This window comes from Oncorhynchus keta, chromosome 20, assembly GCF_023373465.1.
Source record: "Oncorhynchus keta strain PuntledgeMale-10-30-2019 chromosome 20, Oket_V2, whole genome shotgun sequence".
NCBI classification, from domain to species: Eukaryota; Metazoa; Chordata; class Actinopteri; order Salmoniformes; family Salmonidae; genus Oncorhynchus; species Oncorhynchus keta.
Window position 1 is genome coordinate 19,207,701 of NC_068440.1, and position 11,437 is coordinate 19,219,137.

Sequence of the window (11,437 nt, forward strand, 5' to 3'; positions counted from 1 at the left end):
CCTCTGGAGTCGTGTGGGCACAGCATTTTTTTCTGAGGTCCACTTACACCGTTTATTTCAACATTTTTACAAGTATATCATACCTTTTGTAAATGCACACACTGACACCTTTATTTTCACAGCAAGGTAGGTTAAGACTTGTGTGTACATATTATCTAGCCATCTTCGAGGGGTCACTATGAAAAAGCAGAGTGTTCTCTAGTGATAGAAAGGGGCCACTATAGAAGAGACTGCACTTGATCTCAAACACATTAGTCTCAATAAACCATTATAGTACTGTACACCACCCCTGGTACCTGCACCCCAGCAAAGACCTTTCTGACACCGATGGTGAGTGTCTGGAAATGAAACAGCACTCAAATTGTTTTAATGCTTTGAATTAATAAAATGTTTAAGCCTATAAAGTGACACCCCACCCCAAGTGCTCGCCTTAAAACTGTGGTAATGAATCTTTTCCACCTTTAATGATGTTTTAACGAGACTTCTGCCGGCTTCAAACATGACTGTGGAAGTTGGTGTGTGTGTGGTAGGTCTTTATATCGTAAACTACAATGAGAATCAAAATTCCGGCAACGATGACATGACCGCCGCCTGCTTTCTCGAAAGAGAGCGGCCTTCCTTAGACCTACCCTAAGCTTTGCTATGTAAGACTCCGACGTAAAACGGATGTAAGATGTAAATCTTGAACATTCAGCCTTTCTCTCGCTCTCTGTCAGAGCTGTTGATACACCCTTCTCTACGACAGCAGTAAAGTGGGAATTTACTTCAAACAATCTCCTGTATGCTTCAGGGTAGATTCTGGAATCTCAATAAAGACTGCATCAATGGTGTAACATTTTCCTGACTGAGGATTGATTGATTGATGAATTGATTGATAGAGGGTGAGGAAGAGGGTGAGGAAGAGGGCGCATGTGAATGGCTGAAGGGTTGACGTAAAAAAAAAAAAGTGGGGAGGACAAATATCGGTAGAGGTGATCTACACCTTTTGAGAGGTACCGAGGTCAAAGGGCGTGAATGTATCTTATGTGTCTGACGTAAAAGAAAATAAAAAGTCACCTGCCTTGAATTTGCCAAGAGTCTCTATGGTGAAAAGTACAACCTTGACAAGATAAATGTTGCCCCACAGCCGTTAGTTAGTGGATGACCATGACTTAGCTGTCATAGCGAGGGGAAAGGAAGGAAGGTTACTGTCTCTCTCTTCTCCTTTCTGGGAACACAGCACCAACAAGTACACCCCCATCTGGGCGTCTCCCCTACCTCTACTCTAACCCCACCCTTTGAGAAACATGCATAAGATAGCTCTTTCATAGCTGTGGCCTTGAGGAGTATATGAGTGTTTATACTGTGACTGAGCAGCAGGGTACAGGGTGCCATGCAATTCAGTACAGGCTACAGGAAAGCACTGTTACGTGGACTGTAAATAGCCTCAATCAAACACATTACGGAAGCTGAAACATGCAGAATGGTGGGTGACAGTGGGTCACGGCTCGGTTATATTTGGATATATCCAAAAACCCTCTCGATTTAGTCTGAAGTATTTAAATGAAGACACTCAGGAATTAAGTCTTATATCTTTATATTAAATATTGTGTATATATGTATATATTTACCAGCTGACCTCACATTACAGATGATGACATTAAATGTGAATTTTAACGTGGAACTTGAGACGTGTCCATTTAGAAGTCACCATTTGATATATATATATATACATTTTATATATATATATATATATATATATATACATATATATATATATATATATATATATATATATATATATATATATACATATATACATATATATATAAAATGTATATATGTATATATACAGTGCCTTGCGAAAGTATTCGGCCCCCTTGAACTTTGCGACCTTTTGCCACATTTCAGGCTTCAAACATAAAGATATAAAACTGTATTTTTTTGTGAAGAATCAACAACAAGTGGGACACAATCATGAAGTGGAACGACATTTATTGGATATTTCAAACTTTTTTAACAAATCAAAAACTGAAAAATTGGGCGTGCAAAATTATTCAGCCCCCTTAAGTTAATACTTGAGCTTTCAGGGCTCGGGCTCTGGCTGGGCCAATCAAGGACATTCAGAGACTTGTTCTGAAGCCACTGCTGCGTTGTCTTGGCTGTCTGCTTAGGGTCGTTGTCCTATTGGAAGATGAACCTTCTCCCATGTCTGAGGTCCTGAGCACTCTGGAGCATGTTTTCATCAAGGTTCTCTCAGTACTTTGCACCGTTTATCCATCAATGACTAGTCTCCCAGCCCCTGCCACTGAAAAATATCCCAACAGCATGATACTGCCACCACCATGCTTCACCGTAGGGACGGTGCCAGGTTCCTTCAGATGTGATGCCTGGCATTCAGGTCAAATAGTTCAATCTTGGTTTCATCAGACCAGAGAATCTTGTTTCTCATAGTCTGAATCCTTTAGGTGTCTTTTGGCAAACTCCAAGCGGGCTGTCATGTGCCTTTTACTGAGGAGTGGCTTCCGTCTGGCCACTCTAAAATAAAGGCCTGATTGGTGGAGTTCTGCAGAGATGGTTGTCCTTCTGGTAGGTTCTCCCATCTCCACAGAGGAACCCTGGAGCTCTTTCAGAGTGACAAAGGCCCTTCTCCCCCGGCTACTCAGTTTGGCTGGGCGGCCAGTTCTAGGAAGAGTCTTGGTGGTTCCAAACTTCTTCCATTTAAGAATGATGGAGCCCACTGTGTTCTTGAGGACCTTCAATGCTGCAGAAATGTTTTGGTACACTTCACCAGATCTGTGTCTCAACACAATGCTGTCTCAGAGCTCTACAGACTATTCCTTCAGCCTCATGGCTTGGTTTATGCTCTGACATGCACTGTCAATTGTGAGACCTTACATAGACAGGTGTGTGCCTTTCCAAATCATGTCCAATTGTATTTACCACAGGTGGACTCTAATCAAGTTGTAGAAACATCTCAAGGATGATCAATGGAAACATGGTCTCATAGCAAAGGATCTGAATACTTATGTCAATAAGGTATTTCAGTTCTTTATTTGTAGAAAATTTGCAAGATTTTCTAAAAACCTGTTTTTGCTTTGTCATTATGGGGTTTTGATGGAAAAGTGATTATTTAATCAATTTTAGAACAAGGCTGTAACGTAACAAATTGTGGGAAAAGTCAAGGGGACTGAAAAATGTCAGAATGAGCTGTACCTTTTAGGTCTATCATAACTACACATTGACAGGTTTAGACACACAATTCAAGCAACGCATTGAAGGGAAAGTTATGTAGGCCTTACAATTTCCAATATTTGGAATTAGAATTTGTGTTTTAAAATCAATGAAAGGGATTTTGGATTACATAAAAAAAAAATAACATGAATAATTCAAAAGGAAGGTTTGTACTATTTGTATCCATTAGGTGGCAATGTAGCACCAAAAAAAGCAATTTGTTGTTCAGAACTGGATCCTATGAGATTTAAGTGATTTTAAAATGTAGAAGAAGGTTTATTTAAAATGCCTCTGAAAACGTAATGCAGTCATAACAAATATTATGTTCCTCTTAAGCAGGCAATTTACATTATGGCAACACATCCTGCTCTGTCTGCTAATATTCAATGTAATGCATGTCATCTAGGCATTAACATAGCATACGATCACAACGTAGGAATGCCATTCATGATGATATGAATGATTTCTCAGAGTTCTTACTTTTGATTGAACACACAGCAAGCAGCCTTTTTTTTTTAAAACAGAGAACTCAATTTGGCCCTGTTTCAATTCTGGCTAATCGGCTTTCAGACAAACTCCATTCTCTGAGCTAATCTCCACCTCCCACCAGCCTTACTGGGAAACATGGAACAAAGGTAAGACTCTTTCTTTTCAAATCAAATTATGGAGCCAAAAGCCTCTTGTAATCCTCTGTTTTCTGTCTGTCTTAGTAGTGTTGTTGTTTCCATATTATTCAAAGCCAATATTTCATGCATAATAATACTAATCTGTCATTCTAATATAGAACCAATGGAACAAAGATAATACAGTGAGGTTCTGTCAAATCAGTGACTACCAATATTAGTCTTACAGTAAAAGATAGTTCTATGTAGCATTATCAATTGATGTACTCATTGTACTTGCATTAAAACAACACACAAATGCTACGAGTGGCAACAACACCCTCCTGACTTTCATTTACTGAACTGTAACAACTTTACTTAAAGACTGCAGGTCACATGCATTATGATGCTGTTTTAATGCATTAAAAAGCCTTATACATGGTTATAACAAATGATAAAGCATTATACCTGCACAAGGTGTTTTAAACTAAACTTGACAGAGATGAGTACCGCCAGACAGGTTAGTTTCTTCTTCACACTCGGAGCAATCAGCTCCCCAATTACTGGCTAGTTAGTGAGAGCTGGCCCCAATCAGAGCCCTCTTCACCCAACCAATCAGCACTCAGGACACATAGTCCAGGCTCAGAGGTTAAACCCACACTTCCTCACTTTAGTGTCTATTCTCACACTGAGATAGTCCAGTAGATAAGCTCAAACATGGATCACTTTGGTTTAGAAGCGTGGAAAAATGTGCCCATTTTCATGCTTTTATACCAAAGTGGAAAATGTGGTCTTTTTTGGAGTTTACTACTGGATTTACTGAAATACTGAATTACCAACAAAGTACTTATGTTAGTATGCTGTACTTTAGTAACGTGGATATGTTTTACTTGTTTGTAAGGTGCTATTTCAGAGACAAGATGAAGACAGAATGCTAATACATGTTCACATTGGTATAAACATAAATTGTCAGTAAACACAATTACCACCAATATTTTCTGTAGATTTAATTGTATTGCTTCAAGGCTTGAATACCCCCCTGCCCCCATCAGAGCCCACTGCACAGACAGCTTTATCAATGCTATGAAACCTATCAAATATCAATTGCCACATCAGTCAAAATGTATTTTATGAATCAGGAAAAATTCAGATATGAGTCAGTCCATGCTCCCAGGGGACAGTAGCCATGGCAGTGGATGGACAGGGGATGAACAGGACTGACAGTCTCAGCTTTATTGTGTGTGTGTGTCTGTCTCTGTCTCGTGGGCCCATTGTGTTCAATTGGACAGTCCGGCAGGCAGCAGGCAGATCCCGTGGATGTCAGAGCCTTCCTCCCATCCTCCTTGCCTTGTATGCACATCAGCCTCCCCTTCTCCCTGTGAGCCGATCCCATTGTTCTCTCTCCCTTTCAGACAGACCCTTGAATGCTACAATGATCAAACAAAATAATCAACTGGTCTTTTGTTTTTGCAGCTGTTACAGTAGGAGGTAATAAACGTATGGTAATGAAGCCTTATCCCATTCAGTTCAGACGTTCAGGGTGCAGAGACACGTGATTTGTCTGCCAGTCTGTACAAAAGTAAGCCTTCCTCTCTCTGGCCTGCGATCAGGAGGAGGTTTGAAGCCAGCTGTCTACCATCCAGCTCATTCTAATACTCGAGTGCTTTCTTCTATCTCACCACTTCACCTAAGGCTGTGTGACTATGAGGATTCTATGACATTGGTTGCTCTCTAACGTTGCAGAGACGCTGTGGAAACGTTGTATGAATGTTGGGGGCTTGTCGGCTGGCAGGAAGGAGGGGCAGGGGGATACTGCCATGCCATGGCATCCGCTGTGCCTTTCGTTTTGTTCCAGGCCAAATCATCCACTGAAAGGCTCTGATGGCTCTCATTGTGTGGCTGAGAGAGAGGAAGCCACACTGGCCAACAGGAGGGTGAGCTTTTTACCAGCCATGACAGACAGGTGCCAGACTGGCCAATGTAACGACAGCCTTTTCCCAGTCATATGATCGACTGGCCAATAGGACATGCTGATACTGAAAGACAGGTGTCAAACTGTATGATGGATAAGAATCCAGGTACCTTTTTCACCTGTCTGCCATATGTGTCTGTCTACTGTCATCCAGTCTAAGTACAGATGAAAAGGATGTAATGAAATGCTGACTGGGATAGATGACACATAGGCGGAATTCACTAAACTACAGATAGTGGTTTGATAGTCTTTTCAGATCCTGCTTTTTGGTGTCTCACCTACTCAAAATGTCCACAGGAGACATTTTTATTAAGTCAGAATAACGCCCTGTGAGAGTGAAAATCCAGGGTGTAAATTGCTGTATTAGCCAACCTATGGTGGTGGTGTGTGTGTGTGTGTGTGTGTGTGTGAGGTGTGTTTGTGTGAGAGAGAGGTGTCTATGAGAGAGAGGAGGGGGTGATGATCCTGAAAAAAGCATTATTTAAATGGAGCGCTCCACTAGGGAGATTACACCGACGGGTGTGTGTAGGACATGCTCATCTCATGGAGAGAGAAACCAGAGGAATGGAAGATAGAGAGAGGGGGAGAGACCAGAGGAATGGAAGATAAAGATGAGAATACTGAGAGAAATTACCAGCTAGCGTACCTTTAACCTAGCGCTATCGCCACACCGCAGAGCTGGAGGTGAGAGATAGAACAGAATGGTAGTAAAAAAAACAAACGCAGGGTAAAGAAGAACGACCCTTCAGAATATTATACACAGAGAGCAGGGCTAAGCATCGGTATCTGTCGGCAACACCAGGGCAACCACTCTCACCTTAAATGGGTGTTTTTCTTCACTGTCAGCTTCTGTGGAGCTTGGTGTGAGTAAGGAAGTGTATTGGTGGATGGGAGGAGCAACTCTGGCCTGTATTACATCCTCATCAGAGGGATACCACTTAGGGTAGGTTACAGCTCTCTGTAGGTAACAACACAATGTAATATACAGTGCCTGAAAGTATTCAGACCCCTGGACTTTTTTCACATTTTGTTACTTTACAGCCTTATTCTAAAATTGATTAAATGTTTTTTTCCCCTCATCAATCTACACACAATACCCCATAATGACAAAGCAAAAACAGTTGTATTTTTTTTGCTACAAAGTATTTACATAAGTATTTACATGGGCCTGCTATGCTTAGTATGTGCTGAAATGTTTACCTCAAATGGAATTAGTCAAAATCTGTCTTGAAGACTACCCTGGCAGGAGTTACCAGTCTATGGTCTGTCATCATGAAAAAACACAGAACTATATGGTGTTTGCAAGCCTTGCCCTCTTATAGTATAGTATTAGTATAAGAATAGTGTAGTATTGTGTCAGTATAGTATTGTTTTAGTATAGTATAATACTGGTAAAGTACAATATAGTATTGTTGAAGTACACTACTGTACAGTATAGTATAGTTTTAGTACAGTACAGTATAGTATAGTATTAATATAGTATTAGCATTCGTATTAATATTAATATACTGTACATACGGGTGTCAAAACCCACATTTATTTAAATGTCTTTTTCCCTGCAAAGAAGCTTACTTTTGTTTGAAAGTTTGTTTCTTAATTCCTTTGTTATTGTTGTTATGAATTCTTTACAGTCATGTTTTTTTCTTCATCATATTTTAAATAACTTGTAGAAATACACTCTATGACACTGTCATGAAGCATTATGACCATGCTGTGTCACTTTACTTTACTTGGACTAAGAAAATACATGTTATGACACTGTCATGAAGCATTATGACCATGCTGTGTCACTTTACTTTACTTGGACTAAGAAAATACATGTTATGACACTGTCATGAAGCATTATGACCATGCTGTGTCACTTTACTTTACTTGGACAACGAAAATACACGTTATGACACTGTCATGAAGCATTATGACCATGCTGTGTCACTTTACTTTACTTGGACAACGAAAATACACGTTATGACACTGTCATGAAGCATTATGACCATGCTGTGTCACTTTACTTTACTTGGACAACGAAAATACACGTTATGACACTGTCATGAAGCATTATGACCATGCTGTGTCACTTTACTTTACTTGGACAACGAAAATACACGTTATGACACTGTCATGAAGCATTATGACCATGCTGTGTCACTTTACTACACGTCTGTCATGAAGCATTATGACCATGCTGTGTCACTTTACTTTACTTGGACAACGAAAATACACGTTATGACACTGTCATGAAGCATTATGACCATGCTGTGTCACTTTACTTTACTTGGACAACGAAAATACACGTTATGACACTGTCATGAAGCATTATGACCATGCTGTGTCACTTTACTTTACTTGGACTACGAAAATACACGTTATGACACTGTCATGAAGCATTATGACCATGCTGTGTCACTTTACTTTACTTGGACTACGAAAATACACGTTATGACACTGTCATGAAGCATTATGACCATGCTGTGTCACTTTACTTTACTTGGACTACGAAAATACACGTTATGACACTGTCATGAAGCATTATGACCATGCTGTGTCACTTTACTTTACTTGGACAACGAAAATACACGTTATGACACCGTCATGAAGCATTATGACCATGCTGTGTCACTTTACTTTACTTGGACAACGAAAATACACGTTATGACACTGTCATGAAGCATTATGACCATGCTGTGTCACTTTACTTTACTTGGACAACGAAAATACACGTTATGACACTGTCATGAAGCATTATGACCATCATAGTCATATAAGCCAGATAGGCCTACTGTACATCAAATCAAGTCAAATCCAATTATATTTGACACATGCGACAAATACAACAGGTATACTTTATGGCTGGTTATGACACCTACATACTGTGAAATGCTTACTTACAAGACCTTAGCCAACAATGCAGTTAAAAAAATAGACTTTAGAAAATATTTACTAAATAAATTAAATAAAAAGTAACACAATAAAATAACAATAACGAGGCTATATACAGGGCGTATACTCGGCCTTGTCTCAGGGTAGTAAGTTGGTGATTGAAGATATCCCTCTAGTGGTACGGGGGCTGTGCTTTGGCAAAGTGGGTGGGGTTATATCCTGCCTGTTTGGCTCTGTCCGGGGGTATCATCGGATGGGGCCACAGTGTCTCCTGACCCCTCTTGTCTCAGCCTCCAGCATTTAGCTGCAGTAATTTATGTGTAGGGGGGCTAGGGTCAGTCTATTATATCTGGTGTATTTCTCCTGTCTTATCCGGTGACCTGTGTGAATTTAAGTATTCTCTCTCTAATTCTCTCTCTCTCTTTCTCTTCTCTCAGAGTAGAGATTTTCAATAATGGCCTAGGAACAGTGGGTTAACTGCCTTGTTCAGGGGCAGAACAACAGATTTTTACCTTGTCAGCTCGGGGATTTGATCTTTCGGTTACTAGACCAACGCTCTAACCACTAGGATACCTGCTGCCCAAATGCTAGCTGCATTTATGACATGGCTATGACCATGCTATAATGTGTTATGAAGCTGGGTGTCAAGTAACATGTTACCTAGTATGGTATAAGTAAAGTGTAGTATTAGTACAGTATTAGTACCATGCTGATTGGCATTCAGGGCTTGAACTCCGCGTTGCGTCGTTCTTGTAAGTCGCTCTGGATAAGAGCGTCTGCTAAATGACTTAAATGTAATGTAATGTAATGTTCTTTAGAACAGCCTTTAGCCTTTTACATTTTTTTATTTTATTTATTTCACCTTTATTTAACCAGGTAGGCTAGTTGAGAACAGGTTCTCATTTACAACTGCGACCTGGTCAAGATAAAGCATAGCAGTGTGAACAGACAACACAGAGTTACACATGGAGTAAACAATTAACAAGTCAGTAACACAGAGAAAAAAGAGGAGTCTATATACAATGTGTGCAAAAGGCATGAGGAGGTAGGCGAATAATTACAATATTGCAGATTAACACTGGAGTGATAAATGATCAGATGATCATGTACAGGTAGAGTTATTGGTGTGCAAAAGAGCAGAAAAGTAAATAAATAAAAACTGTGGGGATGAGGTAGGTGAAAATGGGTGTGCTATTTACCAATAGATTATGTACAGCTGCAGCGATCGGTTAGCTGCTCAGCTAGCTGATGTTTGAAGTTGGTGAGGGAAATAAAAGTCTCCAACTTCAGCAATTTTTGCAATTCCTTCCAGTCACAGGCAGCAGAGTACTGGAACGAAAGGCGGCCGAATGAGGTGTTGGCTTTAGGGATGATCAATGAGATACACCTGCTGGAGCACGTGCTACGGATGGGTGTTGCCATCGTGACCAGTGAGCTGAGATAAGGCGGAGCTTTGCCTAGCATGGCCTTGTAGATGACCTGGAGCCAGTGGGTCTGGCGACGAATATGTAGCGAGGGCCAGCCGACTAGAGCATACAAGTCGCAGTGGTGGGTAGTATAAGGTGCTTTAGTGACAAAACGGATGGCACTGTGATAAACTGCATCCAGTTTGCTGAGAAGAGTGTTGGAAGCAATTTTGTAGATGACGTCGCCGAAGTCGAGGATCGGTAGGATAGTCAGTTTTACTAGGGTAAGCTTGGCAGCGTGAGTGAAGGAGGCTTTGTTGCGGAATAGAAAGCCGATTCTTGATTTGATTTTCGATTGGAGATGTTTGATATGGGTCTGGAAGGAGAGTTTGCAGTCTAGCCAGACACCTAGGTACTTATAGGTGTCCACATATTCAAGGTCGGAACCATCCAGTGTGGTGATGCTAGTCGGGCATGCGGGTGCAGGCAGCGATCGGTTGAAAAGCATGCATTTGGTTTTACTAGCGTTTAAGAGCAGTTGGAGGCCACGGAAGGAGTGTTGTATGGCATTGAAGCTCGATTGGAGGTTAGATAGCACAGTTTCCAATGACGGGCCGAAAGTGTATACAATGGTGTCGTCTGCGTAGAGGTGGATCAGGGAATCGCCCGCAGCAAGAGCAACATCATTGATATATACAGAGAAAAGAGTCGGCCCGAGAATTGAACCCTGTGTCACCCCCATAGAGACTGCCAGAGGACCGGACAACATGCCCTCCGATTTGACACACTGAACTCTGTCTGCAAAGTAATTGGTGAACCAGGCAAGGCAGTCATCCGAAAAACCGAGGCTACTGAGTCTGCCGATAAGAATATGGTGATTGACAGAGTCGAAAGCCTTGGCAAGGTCGATGAAGACGGCTGCACAGTACTGTCTTTTATCGATGGCGGTTATGATGTCGTTTAGTACCTTGAGTGTGGCTGAGGTGCACCCGTGACCGGCTCGGAACCCAGATTGCATAACGGAGAAGGTACGGTGAGATTCGAGATGGTCAGTGACCTGTTTGTTGACTTGGCTTTCGAAGACCTTAGATAGGCAGGGCAGGATGGATATAGGTCTGTAACAGTTTGGGTCCAGGGTGTCTCCCCCTTTGAAGAGGGGGATGACTGCGGCAGCTTTCCAATCCTTGGGGATCTCAGACGATATGAAAGAGAGGTTGAACAGGCTAGTAATAGGGGTTGCGACAATGGCGGCGGATAGTTTCAGAAATAGAGGGTCCAGATTGTCAAGCCCAGCTGATTTATACGGGTCCAGGTTTTGCAGCTCTTTCAGAACATCTGCTTGGTATATTGGCCTTATACCACACCTC